Source organism: Balaenoptera ricei, chromosome 9, assembly GCF_028023285.1.
Source record: "Balaenoptera ricei isolate mBalRic1 chromosome 9, mBalRic1.hap2, whole genome shotgun sequence".
Classification (NCBI taxonomy): Eukaryota; Metazoa; Chordata; class Mammalia; order Artiodactyla; family Balaenopteridae; genus Balaenoptera; species Balaenoptera ricei.
Window position 1 is genome coordinate 40749632 of NC_082647.1, and position 17583 is coordinate 40767214.

Below are 17583 nucleotides of genomic sequence, written 5' to 3' on the forward strand. Positions count from 1 at the left end.
TAAAAAATTATCACCATCAGGAAAGGATGATTTTCAGTTCTTGAATTTCCACTTATTCTTTATTATAGATGTCAGCTTTCCAGTGAAACTCCCCATTTGGTCATCAATTTTTCTTGAACATAATTTTTAGAGTTATTTTAAATTCCAATATCTGAATCACCTGTGAGTACTTTTATTCTCTACTCTTTCCCAAGGTCCTGTCTAGTAATAAATCAAGACATTGGACAGAAAAATTGTAGAGGGACTGAAAGGGTGATTCTTCCTCCAAAGGGCTTTTCTCAAGTTTCTAGAAGGCAGTTTTGAATAGGAGCAGAAACATTGACCCAATCAGGGCTTAAGCTGATTGGGATAAAGGTTTCAATCTTCCTCAAGCTGATCTATTTCTGGTTTCCTCTTATTTCTTGCATGTTGTCATTTAGAGCTCTCAGCTGAGAGTCTGGGCCCATTCACCTGGCAGACCTTGTACTCCAGTTTTTATCTCCCAGCACCACCAGATTTCTGATAGCTGCTCTCTGCTCAGCTTCTCTAATTCCTGGCCAGCACTGCCTCATGGGCAAACGTGGCTTAGAAGGTAAATATCACTTCTCTGCCATTCTCTTTATTCTAGGATTATGACTCTTCAAATTCTGGCTGCCTTGGAAACCATACAAAGCCTTCAAGCAGATGTTTTTCTGTATTTCATCCAGATTTTCTAGTTGCTCTCAGGGAGAGGATTGGTTAGCTCCAATCCAGTCCATCATAGTTGGAAGCCAAGATATATTTTGAAGAGACGGTGAATGGGATTTGCTGACAAAATTAGATGTGAGAATTGAGTGAAAGAAACCAGTTGAGAATGACTCCAAGGGTCTTGTTTTTGTTGTTGTTGTTGTGTTTCCCAAGAAACCATAAGAATGGAGTTGTAAGTAATTACAATGGGAAAGGCTGGGTGGGGGAGACAGGTTTGGAGGGAAAAACGATAAGCTCAGTTATGAATACATTAAAAACGAGATGCCTGCTACACATACAAGTGGTGATGCTGAGTAGGCAGTTGGCTATACACATCTAGAGTTCAGAGGAGTCCAAGATGGAGACATGAATTTGTGAATCTTCAGCCTGTGCTTTTGGAGTTTACAGGGTCGAGGTTAAGATACATACAACATTGGAATGCAAAACAGTGAGTGGCACTCTTTAAAAGATCGAAGATTTTTTTTAAATCTAAAAACTCTAAATGAATTTTTCAATTTTTATAGCAGGACTTTCAGATCAGAATATCTGAAGTAGAGCAGGAGAACAAGGCAGATAGAGGCAGGATTCTGTGCTTTCAAATAAATCCTACCACACTGTTTCTCTAAAGACAAACAATCATGATTACTTTGTCTTCTCACTCAGGTAGGAGGTTTGGCACCATTAATTTCCCTTTCCATCCTTCCTCCCAAAGGACTCCATCTGTAGAGAGGAGCCTGAGTAAGGAGAGAGTGGTATGTATTAAAAGAGAAACTAGACAGTACAAGAGGACTTGGGAAAGAGAATGAAAAATGAGGAGAAGAAAAAAAGTAAAATAAAAATACAAGCATACTTGAAAGTGAATAATCCTTGCGTCTGTAACATTTACTTATTTCTAACTGCTTATATTAGGAAGTCAGGGGGGCGTTGAGTCTAACCTTAGTTATCTATAGGAAATACATACCCTCATCATTAATTAGTAGTGGTCTTTACTTATTTAACTAATTAAACAACTTTTCAAGGAAGAAGAATAAACTTGCTTTTATAAATCTAAGAATCTCTACATTTGCTTTTTAAAGAGTCAGTTTTGTCTATTGCCCCCCTAAAACACTCTCATTTATCCTTTCATATACACTATCACCTATAGAGCAAGGATCCAAAGTTTGAGGACAAAATCAGAATCACAAAGTTTGAGGCTTGGGTAGCTGCATTTTTAAAATTTCCATCGATTTCAAAGCCTTGGTTAGCAACCATGATAAATAATTTTTTGTCTTTCCTCATTATTGATGTTATTCAGTCACTAATTGCCATAGACAATGTTTGTGTCCCTTCACAATTCATATGTTGAAACCTAACCTCCCATGTAATGGTATTTGGAGGTGGAGCCTTTGGGAGATGATGAGGTTATGAGGTCAGAGCCCTCATGATGGGGATTAGTGCCCTTATAAGAGAGACCCCAGAGAGCTCCCTTTCCCTTTCTGCCACATGAAGACAGCAAGAAGATGACTGTTTATGAACTAGGAAGCGGGCTCTCAACAGACACAGTATCTGCTAAAGCCTTAATCTTGGACTTCCTAGTCTCCGGAACTGTGAGAAATAAATGTTTACTGTCGAACCCACTCAGTCTATGGTATCATGTTATAGCAGCCTGAAAGGACGCAGATACTAAATGAAGAGTGGTCAGAGCTGCCACTGTCACTGAAAGGTACACATTCATGTCAGTTCTGGATCACCTCAGAAGCCTCTGCTATCATTCTCCTTCTCTTGGTTTCAATCTGACTTTTTGCCAATATCCATATAACTGACAGAATAATCTTCCTAGAACACCACATTGACCACATTACTCCCGGGTGAAGAATCTACCATGGCTTACTACGATGTCAAGTTCCTTTTTTTTAAATTTAAACTCAAGAATCCCTAAAATAATCCCATAATTCTTTATCCTTGCCTCTAATGTCAATCTCCCTAGTGTGTCATATAACAAAAATTCAATTCTGTTTATATTTTATTTAGTTTAATAAGGTCTTCTTATGATTTATAATGCAACATTCTGTTTGTGTGTAACGTATTATATAATTAGTACCAGACACTTAAGGGGTTGACTTCCAAGTGTTGCCATAAAGGCCACCTTGGAGAATATTAGGAAAACAAGCGCTTCATGACCTAAGTGTCAGGAGATCAGAATTCTAGCTTCAGCTTCAATGCTAACTAATTACATGACCTTGGGAAGATCATTTTATTTCTTTAAGTCTCTGCTTTGTCATTTGCAAATGCAAGACTTGAATTCAATTATCTCTCAGGTCCTTGTAACTCTAATGCTTTATGAGGCTCTTACCTCTCACAGAGAAGGGTGAACTAATGACTAAAAATAAATAGCATTAGCTTACAAGTTCATAATTTTATAGAAAATAGGCATTTGAAGCAATCTAATAAGCTAAATGATACTGTATTTAACAGATACATAGATTACATTTATTCTTATAGGGATTTTTATTTGTTTCTTCTTTTTGTCATTTGTGCAAAAAGTGTTTTGGCTTTTGCTTATGATCTAAAGCAGTCCACCTCTGACTGCTGTGTCTGCTTTACACAAACTCTACTATTTCCAAACAATTCCAATTGCTTTGAATCTGCTCACATCCAGTCACAATAAAGATAAAGCTGTGATAATATTTCTAAAAATAAGTTAAAATTATCTGAGAAGCCAAAAAGCAATAACCATAATAGAGATTGCTTCATCTGGCGAAAAATGAAGGGAACTGATGCAGATTTCCTGCTTCTTGGTCATTTTTACCTCCAAACTTTGCTCATACTCTCACCCACCCTGTATCGTGCTATCAGTCCAAATCCATTAGTTCTTTCAAGGTCAGACTCAAAATTCACTTCACTAGCCCTTCCCTCCTATCATACCTTTATTCCTCATGAGATAGGGGCCAGGCTTAGCTTCACTTTACTCCCTACCCATTTATGAACTCTCTCTCCCACTTTAAACATCTACATCAAGGTACCATCATCTTTGCTCTCCTAGCTGCTCAGGAAGCACATCCAGATGTGCCCACTCCAACTTTTCATCCTCCACCCTAATATTCTACACCAAGTTTTAGCTATATCCTGGCCTGTTCTTTTGGATTACCAATATATTAAAGCAAAAAATATTGATGATTAAATGCTAGCATATATAGATGGGAATAAAAATATATTTATTAAATTCCAAAGTTAATCCACACTATGGAAACATTTGATAACATGAAAAAAGGAAAAAAATAGACTTCTGCATAGTAGAGTTAACTTTATCATATATCGGTCTGACTGGAGGTTAAGCCTTCCATCAAAATAGAGAATGATCTATATAATTCTTCTGATTGCTAGATAGAAGACAGAGAAAACATTCCAGATAATGTTAATAGCCAAGTTGCATAGGAGGAAGAAGGAAGCTTTTTGAGAGACAGTACATGGTAGTAGTTAAGGGCACCAGTTCTGGATTCATGCTGCCCAAGCTCAAACCCCTCTGCCAACTGCCAGTACGAAGACCTTGAACAAATTACTCCCCATCTCTGTGCCCACGTCTCCCAACAATACAATAGAGATAGCACTAGCCCCTGCTTCATGGAGTTTTTGTGAAGACTAAATTGTTCACACATATATAATGTGTATAGAATAGATTAGTGTTTCCAATGATTGTTGCTATTGTTAAGAGTCCCTCAGTTAAACATGTAAAGCAGCAAATTAAGAACAGAAAGAGCTGGTAACGAAACCTGCACTCAAAGTGTGAGTTTTACAAATTGCAAGTAAAACCACTGAGAATTTTCAGCCATCAGTCAAGCAATCCTGATTCGAGCAGGGAAAACACATTATGAAGAACCTTGTGGAACACAGAAGAGGATCATCGCATACACAAAGATTTCAAAGAAAGAAGGCCCAGAATAGATCCAGAAGAGAACATTCCCTTAGCATCCAATTCTTTAGTTGCCATTAATGCTGGAGCAATACTGTGCGTCATAGTGGAGTTTTCCACATGTACATATAAAATATAATGTTTAAGTTTATTAAGTAGTTTTATATTAATTAAATACAGGTCATCTATGTGGGTTCAGCTCCTCCCCTAGTTATACTTAATGTTGTTTTTATAGAACAATATAAGAATACCTAAGTAGATATTTGTACCTTGTGATCCAAGTGTCTGGAGCAGCTGCGATGCTGGATCAGGGGATAGACAGACCAGGCAAGAAGCTCTTCTTCCACAAAGGTGCCTGAAGGAGGCCTATTGCTTGTTGTGCTGCAAGTTCAAGGGGGCAGTTCGTCTGAAGTGTCCTGTTAATTATTACAGAGGCATGTGAAGGCTTACCTTAAAGGAACGGGTTCAATCATTTCACACAGTCCACCTCCCTCCTTTCCAGACTCCTGTATATGTGCATCTCCAGTATACAGAGACAGCCAGCTTCTTGCCTTCTTTCTCTTGTTCTTCCCAAGGCTGCTCCTTATCCGCCTCTCCTCCTAGTGAACTAATACTATGTCTTCTTCCCAAGAGCTGCCTTTCTTTCTCTAGTCAACATGTCATGTGACCCCTTGCTTTCTGTTTCCCCTACCCATTACACAGTAGTTCTCTGTAACTTCCATTCTCTAACCTGTTTGCACATTATTTTCCTTTCTATATCGTTGCTCCCTTTATTTTTAACAAGCTCTGTGCCAGATTACTAGTGTCAGTTATTAACCTCAAGAAAAATGTGTTCAGGAGAATCCCCTGGCAGTCCAGTGGTTAGGACTCTGAGCTCTCACTGCCGAAGGCCCAGGTTTGATCCCTGGTCAGGGAACTGAAATCCCACAAGTTGAGTGCCGTGGCCAAAAAGAAAAAAGAAAAAAAAAAAACGTGTTCCCTCTGTTCATTCTATTTCTGACTTAAAAAGTTAGCATAGGGCTTCCCTGGTGGCGCAGTGGTTGAGAATCTGCCTGCCAATGCAGGGAACACGGGTTCGAGCCCTGGTCTGGGAAGATCCCACATGCCGCGGAGCAACTAGGCCCGTGAGCCACAACTACTGAGCCTGCGCATCTGGAGCGTGTGCTCCGCAACAAGAGAGGCCGCGATAGTGAGAGGCCCACGCACCGCGATGAAGAGTGGCTCCCGCTTGCCACAACTAGAGAAAGCCCTCGCACAGAAACAAAGACCCAACACAGCCAAAAAATAAATAAATAATTAAAGGTTCTAATAATTAAAAAAAAAAAAAGTTAGCATAATCTTGATGATTTAACAATAGTGCTGACAACATACATGTGTTAATTAAATGGCAAACCTCAATTTTTGTCAGATGTAGGGTATAATAACCTTATTTTTATCTTTGCTTCTTTACAGCAAGTATTCTGAGCTGATACTAGGAAAGTCCATCCTCAACACACTGATCCCTCCAGCTGACTTAAGAAAGGATAGTGATGATGTAGCTTGCCAACAATACCCCTGGAAATTTGACTATTCTTGTCTAATGACAATAAGAATGATGAGACATTAGTCCCTAGGAAAGAGATTTTTCCTTTACTGAGGCTGGTCGGGGCTGTCAACTACCATATCTGAGCACAGTATTAAAGTTTCATGAGCTTCAGTGGTCAAGGAAAAGTTTATCCGAAAAGGAGTAACAGAGGCACAATTCCAGGTTAGTATCTAGGAAGTAAACATGTTTACTCTGTAAACAGGATACAACTCAAGAGGAAAATTCCAGTACCTTATTATAAAACTCATGGACATATGTTTTTATTATAGGCAAAATTATATATGGAGAACTCCCAGGCTCTCCATATTTTACCTGCCTCAATAGCCAGGAGACATAGGAAATGCTGTGATTGCCCTTAGTGAAGATATCTATCTGACCAGGAAAGACCACAAACAAAACCACAGGGTGGGCAGCAAGCCCAACAAGCCAAGGGACCCACCCCAGTAAAAAGCAATGATCTGACCTGATCAGCAGGCAGAACACAACCATAGTCAATCTCTGTTCTAATTTTTATCACCATGGATTGGTTTCACCTGTTCTTGAATTTCTTATTAATGGAATTATCAATATGTATTCTTGTGACTGGGTAGCAACATAAAATTTTTGAGCTGTGTGCATCAGTAATATTCTTTTTTGTTGCTGAGTAGTATTCCACCGTATGGATGTCGTATAATGTATCTATTCAAGAAGCAAGTTGCTGGATATGGCTAATGTACAGAATTTATGTGGGGATGGTTGAGAATTGGAGAGTACACCTCAAAATAAACCTGAAAAGAAAGACAGGACCAAAATCACGACACATGGCTTACTGAGGAGTTTGGACTTTACCTTAAGGGCAATAGGACTTGGACTTTACCTTAAGGAGTTTTAAGGGGTAGGGATAATCAGACACCAAAATCCAGATTATCACTAATGGGAAATCTCAATCTCTAATCAATAATTACTTAGAATTCACCTCAAGGTCTGAGTCTTATAACTGTCAACCAGAGTACATGCACTCCCTCTAATATCCTTCATTTTCATATTCAGCTAAGATATTTTGGGCATCTACTATGTCAGGCTCTCTGTTAGGAAATGTCACGTACATGACAGTTCTTAAGATTCCTGCTATCCTCATTGCCCCATGAGGGTATTCTTACATCTGCATGATCCACCTCTGCCACACAGCTTGGCCACTTGAGTCTGCTCTGCATTTTCCAGTTGCCTTGTGATAATGGGAGGATTTGACCCTGCTCATTCTTTTTGGAGGAAAACATAAATTGGTGATTGGAATTACAGCTAAAAGCAGGTCTCCCCACAGTACAGACACATTGTTTCAGCAGCTCAGAGGTATTAGTGTTAAAGCATTTCACGCTCAATCTCGTATGAGCTGGTGCCAGTTGGACAACCAGTTGGCAACTGTCGGTTGGATGGCCAGTTGTGGCAGTTTTCTGGAATATCTGATGGAAAGATTTTTATGAGTCTTTTGATGGGACTAGAGCCAAGAATACATTCATACAACATACCCTGGACCCTATTTGTTACAGGTAGCTCCAACATAAAAAATAGAAAAAGAACAAGGGACATCAATTTCTAAAAGTTTTGAAAAGATCCAAAATCATTTGCTTGTTTTATCCTCCTCCATTTAAAACTGATTTTCTTGAGTACAACTATTTAAGAAAATAAAATTTTAGTAAATATAACTGTTTTAATACAGGGGAAAAAAACTGCTCACTTATAGAGCACTACATGCTTCATAAAATGCTTTGCGAGTCGAGTTTTATGTCAGGGAATTTGGAAGGCAGGTTGGCAAGTGATGCCAGACATTGTAGAGAGAAAAGAAAGAGAAATAGTAATGCCTGAGGAAAACAACGGAAAGGACATCTCTGTCCCCTGGCCTGAGATGAGAAAGGTGAGTTATTTGCCAGCAGTGAGCCTCCTGGAATTCAGGAAACAAAGAATACAATGAAGGTGGGCTAAGCTCAGGGATCCCAGAGGAAACTAAATGCAGATTTCTTGGCAAGAAGGAGAAGCTGAGACTACGAATGCTGACAGACTGGAAGTGGCCCCCATGGCAAAGGCTTCTGATGGGCAACTGAGGACAGAAAGACTCACCAGCCAAGACTTCAATGGTCATGAGGCAGATGAACATTTGGAAGACTGACTGTTTTGCTGGATTCTCAGTTGTTTCTTCTTAGTCTTCAGATAAAATATGTGCATGTGTGATATGTGTGGAGCAGTATAATTTCAGGATATAATTTATAGTTTGCCTTACATTCCCTTTCTCTTCCTTTGCTTTTAAAGGCTCCATGTTTGTTTGCTTCAGGAGAAGTTCATGGCAGGGCAATCTGTTCTTTCTTTTCATAAGCTTAGCACTGTGGGAGGAATGAGGTTTGAAAAGAAAAAGATGGCCCCAGCCTGAATTATGAGCCTTTGGACTGGGAGTGGTACTATTATCCATGGTCACACAAAACTTCAAGGAAACTGGATCCTATGTGGGTCTTCTGGATTGACCAGAGCCCCATGATCCAAGAATGGCATGGGGAAGGCAGAGCCACCTAATTGAAAGAGTAAGGCATGCTGGCAGAAGAGGTACTTCTCTGGTTCCACTTTCTTTCATTCTCCAAGCAGTCCAAATCTTCAGGCCAATAGTAAGGGACAGAAAGAGTATCCATACAACAGACTACCACTGTCCCCAGCCAAGTTGACAGGTGAGGAAGTACAACTGGGTTTTCAGTGCAGGTGGATGGGAAGTTCAGGCAGGCCCACGTGAATTCTCAGTTGCTTGGTTGATTATCACTGAACATCACCCATGTTCTTTGCCCAACAGCTTTTAGACTTCAAAGATAAATTTAGTCCTTTTACAGTTAAAAAAGTATTTCCCTCATCATTTTATATATTATTTGCAGCATGAAACTATCAGACCTGACCTTCCCCCCAAAATGAAATTGTAAAACAATATAAACCTCTAGCTTCGTTCACTGATCCAACAGTGATCAACCTCTAGTTTTGGATCCAACCTCTAGTTTTGTTCACTGATCCAACTCTACTCTTCAACAGTCTCTAACAATCTCCTTTAACCTGGAAGAAGTTTCTCTCACCTCAAATCCCAATGGACATCAGCTTTGAAAACAGAACCCATAAAGTCCTCCCACAAACTTCTCTAGACAAAGGAGCAGGAGCTCTTACTATTTTCTTGAATGGAGAAGAAAAAGGAGGTTGTTTTTTTTTTTCATTATAAAATTATTGTAAGATAAAGGCTCAATGTCAGGGCAACCGGGAGCAGGATAGGTACAGTTTCATCACTCCTTAAATGTTAATTCTTTTGGGTCTGACAACTGTATTCGAGGCTTCTCTCCTTTTTTGGGCTGAAAGTATGTAGAGCCACCTATGTTCTAGCTAACATTTTAAAAAATTTACTCTCTTAATAATGGACGTTTCAGTTATACCCATGGTAGAAAGATGATGAGTGACCACTAAGGTCTATCTGAAACTTTGGTAGTGTATATGAAGCTTGGGGAGGGGACACTCAAAGATGGCTACAGTCACATTCCCTCCAGCCCAGCAGGAAAAGAGTTGAAACAGTATAATTCCGTTTCCCTCAGAGGAGAGGCAGCAGTTACACACGTAATCTCAAGAGCCAAACTTTGTGAGTGGGAAACCTGGCTCTATCAGGATTATATGACTTTGGATAAGGTTCCTGACCCCTCTGTGCCTCAGATTCCTCACCAGCAGAGTGAGAATACTAACAGTATATGTTTCAAGTGTTGTTGGGATGATTAAGTTAAAATGTATAGACATCCATACGACAGACAGCAAGAAAGGGAAAACTGAGAGGAAAGGACATTCCTTCCCAGAAGTTTCACACACCACTTGTGTTTATGTTCCATTCACCAGAATGTAGTCACAGGGACACATTCTGTAGTCAAGGAGATATGATCTTTATTCTGAGAATCCATGAACTAAAATGTGCAGGGTTGCATCTCTGAGAGAAAAGGAGAATAAATATTGGAGAAATATTTGGAAATAGCACTTTCTACCAGAGGCATCTATTGAAAGACTGAATTTGTGGATGGAGATTCACACCTGCTACATAAGGTTATTTTGTCTCTTTCAACAGCCTATACTGAGGTCTTGCAAGATGTGTGAGGTGAAGAATGTTGTTCTTCTCCAGGATGTAAGTAGTTCCACATGGTTGGGAGAAGATAAGCTAAGGAAGAAGATATTCCTAAATTTAGAAATCTTGCCTCCTACAAAAGAGTCTGAGCAAAGTAAGAGTTACCCAAGAATAATTTCATTTGATTAGCTAGCTTATGAATTGGACAGGGCAAGCATTATAATCCTGAGTTTATACATGAAGAAAATTGAAGCTGATTGAGGTTTCTGTGTTCACACAACTGTTCAATGACAAAACCTGGTCTCTTATCCATGACTCCGGACCACAAAAACAAGCAATCTTTTCATTAAACCAAGTTTAGTTTTATTACATAACTAAATATTGAATCACTATTCACAGCACTTTTCACAAGAAGAAATGGCTCTGAGCAAAGTAGTGTTCTTGATAAAGTTTTATTTTAGGAGCTGGGCATCTGAATTCTGTTTTCAACCCTACTATTACTTAGTTTGTGACTTGGACAAGTAAGTAATATTCGTGTGCTTGACTTACCAGATTGAAAAATGTGAAAACTTTGTAACTTTACTCTTAGTTCTATGTTATGTGTCAGCAACTACAGTATAAGCTATTCCCAGGCAAGAATCTAGCCTCCATGTAACAGACAGAGAATCACCTGTCACTGAGCATACGAAAATAACTCTATAATATGTGACCTGTTGGACTAGGTGACCTCTAAGGTTTTATGGAAAAATGTTGGGATACCCCTGAGGCATCCAGAAGCACTCAGTAACTGACTGGTAAATAAGGAAAAGCACCTCTGATTTACACTGCTTGGTGAATAAATCATTTGATACTTGTGGCAAGTGAACCAAAAGGATATTGAGATAGTCTAAGAAGCAAGGTGAATCAGAAAAGAGTCTGGAAAAAAATTATTTTTTAATGAATTTAACCACTGGTAATTAGGATTGGCAGTATAAATTAGCATAAACACACTGTCCAAATGGTAATGCAACTAGAACATTGTTATAAATTCTTAACGCACTCTTTAAGAATAGAAAATGACAACTCATCAAAGAACAATTCATCAGGGTTTACCCAGCACTGACCTGAGCGCTTCATTGCTCTGATCTGTGGAGCCCATTTCAATATACTAGGCAAAATGCTTCGAGTGGAGAAAAGAGAATTTTCATATAGTAATAGTCTGGATTAGTAGTTTTCAAAACTTCTTGGTGTAAGAAAATTGTCCCATTTTTCAAAGGGATTAGTATGCAGAAATCCAATATAAGAACAGTAAAAATAGCAATAACTAATACTGAATATTACTATGTGGCAGGTGCTGATATAAATATATGTGTCAATTTATTTAAACCTCACAGCAGCACCCAGATATTGGTAATATCATCCCCAGTTTGCACCAGATGAAGAAAGTTTGTAATAGGGAGGTTAAGTAAATTGTGAAGATCTCCCGAGTTGTAATGGAAGAAGCCAGGTTTCTATGAACAAGTCTGCCCCTGAGCCCAGTTACACTCTTTGCTTTTATATGTAAAAAAAACAGATGTATCAGAGCTGTTCTGGTTAGAAGTGAATGGGTATGATGGACCACTCCCCAAGGGCTGCCTACTGGTCTAAATGAAACCTACCTTCAGAACATCTCATATATGGATATCTGGAAAAGTACCTGTGATGCTGTCTTTGGATTTACAAGACAGAAGTCTCTCCCTTTATAACTTAATATTTTTAAATACATTTGAACCCTTTGTATTTGATTTTTCAGAGTCAGATCTAAGATACAGTCATGTCTGAATGAGACAACAAGCAATTTTTTGAAGTCTCCAATCTAGAGCAGAGGTACAGAAGTAGACAGTAGATTCCCCATAATGACAATAAATGTTCAGGGTAACTACAATAGGTGTCATATGATTGTAATGACCTCATAGAACTCTAGCCTTTATATATCCAAGAGGTGACCAACAACCATGGTGGTTAGAGAAATGTGTTAAAGAAGCAAAAGCTATAGTTTTCATTTCTACGTGGTAGGTAACTCAACTTTAGTCTGTTTCTAGGCCAGTACTTGCCTCTTTAATCAGAGTGAACTTCCTTGCAAGTGTAAGGTTCTTTTCTCTTTCTGAGGTCCTTTCTCTGTCACACAAAGTAGAATGTATCCCCCAATCACCGTTTTGTGATAAATGCAAGTGACCAAGATAGACAAGATGAGAGTATGACCAACAAACCATCACCAAAATTCAACTACCCTGGGAGACACACACCCAAGCATATCACCCTGACTATACATCAGGGTATGTATATCATTGTATGATATTTTTTATTCAAAAGACAGCATAATTTTGTATCTACAGGAACACAGACCTCATAGAATAGTAAAGAAACTTCCATGTGCTTTTAAAATTCCTTTTTATAATTCAACTCAGTAAATGTTAATCTAGCCCCCTCTCTGTTCTTAGCACCAGTGACACTAAGCTGACAGTGACACGGTATCACCCTGTCAGTATAATCTTAATCATCTTTGCTCATTTGTAAACCTTTATCTGTCAACCATTCGCCTCTCATTATGGGTGAAAATTTTCATCCTTAAATACTTCTCCCTCAGCAGTGAACAACTCCAGTGCCTCTCCTGACCTGGCAACAGTAGGGAGGAAGTACTACTCATTTCAGCATCACAGAAGCAGCCTCAGAGGGCAACGAGTTTCCAGGATAGGCTTAGGCAGGGTTTACCCAGTGGAAGTTTAATCAACTTCACTAGTGGTTGTGAAGAATTATTGAGCCATATCCACACATGATAATCCTCATCTTGCTTTGGTCCGTGTATTATAGAGGTTTTACCAGCAGGATGAATTGGCTGTTCCAGAAAAAAATAAAATAAAAAAATCCTCTACTCTGACAACGGTGTATAAATGGGACAGATCTGATAGGTCAATGGTAGGAAGGAAGATCTTTTCCATATTTAAATCTGAAATTTTCTAGTTTCTACTACAGAAATGGGCAGAAAGATGGAATATATGCACTGGATAGAAAATGAGATTTCTAGTTCTAGGCATCAGTCCTTTACAAGAAGTTCCAATTATTAATAATCTTTTCAAAAAACATAAACAAAGAACATACATCAATTCATAATAGCACCAAATTTGGCTTGAGATTTTGAAAGCCTATTATTTAGATATGCAACTGGATAACTACTTTTCCTGCTGTGATCAGAGATTATAAAGTATGCAAGTGTGAGATTGCTAAGCTTCACTAATTACCTTGTCTTACATTCAATCTTACTTTGTTTTTGTTTTTTTGGGGTTTTTTTTTTTGTTGTTTGTTCTTTTACACAGATGCACATACAGCCCTTTGGTGAAGTATGACTAGCACAATATCAAGAGTTCATACTGGAAAGTATAATTGATAACAATAATTTAGTAGCACTTTTACAAAAAAATTGATAAAACTGCTGTACAACTCTAGAATGCACAGAAGTTATGCAATTTAGTAGTCATTTACAAAGGAACATAAAAAATAAAGTACCCATTTTTCCCAAGAGAAATGGAAATGCAATTTCCCAAGCAAAATCTATTCATGTTGGGATTTTTATTAGCTTTCTGTAATGGAAAGGCTATTAAATATATATTGTTTTGTGCTTCTGAATAGTTTTCACATCTTCTTAAGTGAAGACAAGATCAGTATTGCATTATGAAAAGTACCATTCACGCATTGTAAGCACCAGTTCACAATGCAACAGGCTGGAAAAGGCAAAATAAATTCCAAAATCTAAACAGGGCAAATGTGTTAAAATGAATGATAGCTTTATTACTTACTCCATAGATACCACGTAAAAGAACAAAAATCTGAGATTTGAAGCTAGCTTTTACTGAAAAGATCTTTAAAGCCATTTGTGTGAAAATGCAATGACACCTAGTGGCAGATTCAGCTCATCACTACTCTATACTCACCAAGAGAACTTTGGGCCCACTACCATTTTAAGACATTCTCAAAATAGGAAAATAAATCTGGCATTCGGGGTCAACATGAAAGATGGAAAGATAGTTTACTGCCACTGAAAGGACGAGCTTTCATTTAATAGTCAAGGTTGACAAAATGAGAATAAGACAGCATTTTGAGAGAGGGAGGGTACTGCTCTCCGTCCTTCATATTCCTGTGTTGATACTCCACATGGACCTGAACAGAAATGTTTTAGAGTCAATTCCATCATTTCAAAGAGGACAATTTAATGAATCAAATCTTGTTTAGTGTCTATTCTGGTAACATACAAAAATGTCTGCTTATACAAAATGATGGGCAAAAGTTTGGTCTTGATCCAGCCCTACCCTAGTGAACCAAGGTGCTTCAGCTCCAAGTTCCCTATAAATTGTTCCTCTCTTCTCTAAAGAGCTAATCCAGATCAGAGTCTCTGAAAACATTTATTGAGAACTTACAGTCAGGTTAAGGATCCTTTCTTCATAGGTGCCTTTTAGACACCATGGCTTAAATGGACAATTTCTCTCCTCAAAAGTATATAATACATGAAATATTTAGGCCAACTTAAACTCCCAAGGACTCCTCCACAGGTTGTGTCACAAACTAAAAAGTTCTGGGCTACTCGTGGAAGAATGGTTGAGAAAGCGATTTCATTAAAAGCAACATTCCCACTGAGCTGTACTTCGTTCTTAATTTCAGTCAACAAAGATACATTAAATACCTGCTAAGCCCCAGGCACTGTATTAGACCTAGGTGAGCAAAGTCAAATAAGTCAGAACTTTTGACCTTGGGACTTCTCCAGTCTGGTGGATCGTGAGATCAGGGAGCACATCAATGCTAGGGCAAAGGTAACCACTGGGTTCTTTTTATGAGAGTGGCCTGTGAGAAGGGGAGATGTTACCTAACCCAGATTGGGCAGGAAGAGGGGCAGGAAGTAATAATAATGAGAAAAGTCTTCCCTGACCAGATAGCATTGGTGCCGACTTTTTTTTTTTTTTAATTTCTATTGGAGTATAGTTGATTTACAATGTTGTGTTGGTTTCAGGTGTACAGCAAAGTGAATCAGTTATACATATACATATATCCATTCTTTTTTAGATCCTATTCCTATACAGGTCATTACAGAGTACTGAGCAGAGTTCCCTGCGCTATACAGTAGGTCCTTATTAGTTATCTACTTTAGTAGTGTGTATATGTCAATCCCAATCTCCCAATTTATCCCTGCCCCTCTTATCCCCTGGTAACTAAGTTTTTTAATAGGGCAGAAATAGATGAAGAAATGCAGGGTGGTGGAGAGAGGGCAGAACTTAGGTGGAAGGAATGGAAGGTAGAAAATAAGCGGGGGAGATCATGGCACATTACCTAAAAAGCAAATCATTCAACATAAATTTTACACTAAAGGTAATCAGTTACCTTCGAAGGATTTTAAGAAAGAAAGTGATAATATTTAATTGGAATTTTAGAAATATCACTCCCCGTAGAGAATGACTCAGGGGCTCTATGAGACCTGCTAAAGTCGTGGAAGACTGTGTGGGAAGCAAAGTTCACTGGATTCTGTGGGGAAACTCAATTCCACCTAATTTAATCAAAGTTGGCTAATCAGACTCAGGATCTATACAGCTTGGACGGAGAATCTCACAAATTAGCAGATTAGCCATTTTTAGCAATCAAGCAACTCAGTCATTTTGCAAATGTTGAAAACTATTAAGCTTACTTCCTCCTACCTAACAACAAGAAAATTTAAGAAGGAAAACAAGAAAATAATAAAACTGACAGTGGCAAGAGTTCTTCTGAAAGTTTTCCTGATGCTTCACCGCTCCCAAACAGGTTGGCCATCAGTCCTATTAGAACTAGCTTCTCTAAGAAGTACAAGAAGAGCAGTAAAATGCAGATCGAGAGAGGAAGTGCACAGCTTGTGGAGCGTTTTTAAGACTAACATGCAGTCTAATCTCTCCATGGGTGGGCTGGTGGGTTTTGTCGCTTTAGGAAAATGGCAGAACAAGCTCTTGGAACCCTTACTCTCTTCCAGATTCCATTCAGAGTTGGGATGCCCTAACCTTCCCTTGAAGCACAGTCCAAACAGCCTCACAGAGCAAAATCAAAGCAATGAGTACAGAGCTGATTCAACGACTGAAAGGTTTTCAGAAGGAGAATTTTGATTTCATTCCTTATATGTTTTGTATACAAAGGAGGAAAGGAGGGAAGGAGGGACCACTACATAATATGTAGGCAAGGAAATAGTTACCAGGATGACTGATAACTGAGGCTGCTACAGTTTTCAAGACAAGAAATGATGTGGGTCTAAACAAAGGCAGTGGGAATAGAGTAGGAAAATGTGACCAGTTTAGAAATACTAAGGAAACTGAATAAGACTTGCCGACCAGTTGGATGCGGAATACAGGGGAATGGAAAAATCTGGGATAATCCCCACATTTCTGGCTTAGAAGGCTAAGTCGCGATGCCATCCACCAAGCTTGAAAATGTAGGAGGAGCAAAGATAGGTGGAGGGAGTGAAAAAGAGAGGGAATTAAATTTTATTCAAGTAAGGCTACATTTTCTGTGGAACATCAGTGAACTGCCCATCAGGCTATCGTTTGTTTGTTTGTTTTCTGCTACTGAGTTGTCTTTATATATTTTTTTATTAATCTCTTATCAGATACATGATTTGCAAATATTTTCTCTCATTCTATAGGCTGCTTTTTAATTTTGTTGATGGTTTCCCTTACTGTGCAAAAGTTTTTGGTTTGATATAGTCCCATTTGTTTATTTTTGCCTTTGTTGCCTTCGCTTTTCTTGTCAAAAAAAGATTTTTTTAAAAATAAACAAACTACCCCAGTTACGCCCCTACGTTATTCCCTCTTTCCGAATTTATTTTCTTTACTTCATACTTACCTCTTAATGGGGACTTAACTTTTCAGGATGGCATCTCCTTAGCACTCGACTATACACATTCACTCATGCATGCACATAGCTCCTCTCTGGAATGCCATTCAAAGGAGCTCTTTTGTTCTACTGTGGCCTGGGGTTTGCATAAAACAATCTCTAAGAAACAGAATCAGGCACAATTAGTGTTCCTTCCATTTATGGTCCAAGGAGCGCATCCAAACCCTTAACACACTTGGATTGCCATGAAACAGATGGAAAAAAAAAAAAAACAGAAGGCCTTAAAACCATACTAATTTATTTAATGTTTTTGGCAATGAGGAGTCATTTGTTGTTTTAAGAAGAAAACAGACATGATAAGAGAAAGATATCAGAGAAAATTTGGGAGAAGTGTGGAGAGGTACTGAGATGGCTGACGACAAGATATTATTAGGAGGCTATCTAACTAAACTA

The 17583-nt window shown here is 38.6% G+C and overlaps 1 long non-coding RNA gene across 1 annotated transcript in view; it reads right to left on the reverse strand.

Moving 5' to 3' along the window:
* Nucleotides 1–4883: 4883 nt before the first annotated feature.
* Nucleotides 4884–17583, reverse strand: part of LOC132371452 (uncharacterized) — a 60674-nt gene continuing 47974 nt past the window's right edge. The window contains exon 5 of the long non-coding RNA XR_009504848.1: nt 4884–5010. This is a non-coding gene — a long non-coding RNA (uncharacterized LOC132371452). The remainder of the gene's footprint in view (nt 5011–17583) is intronic.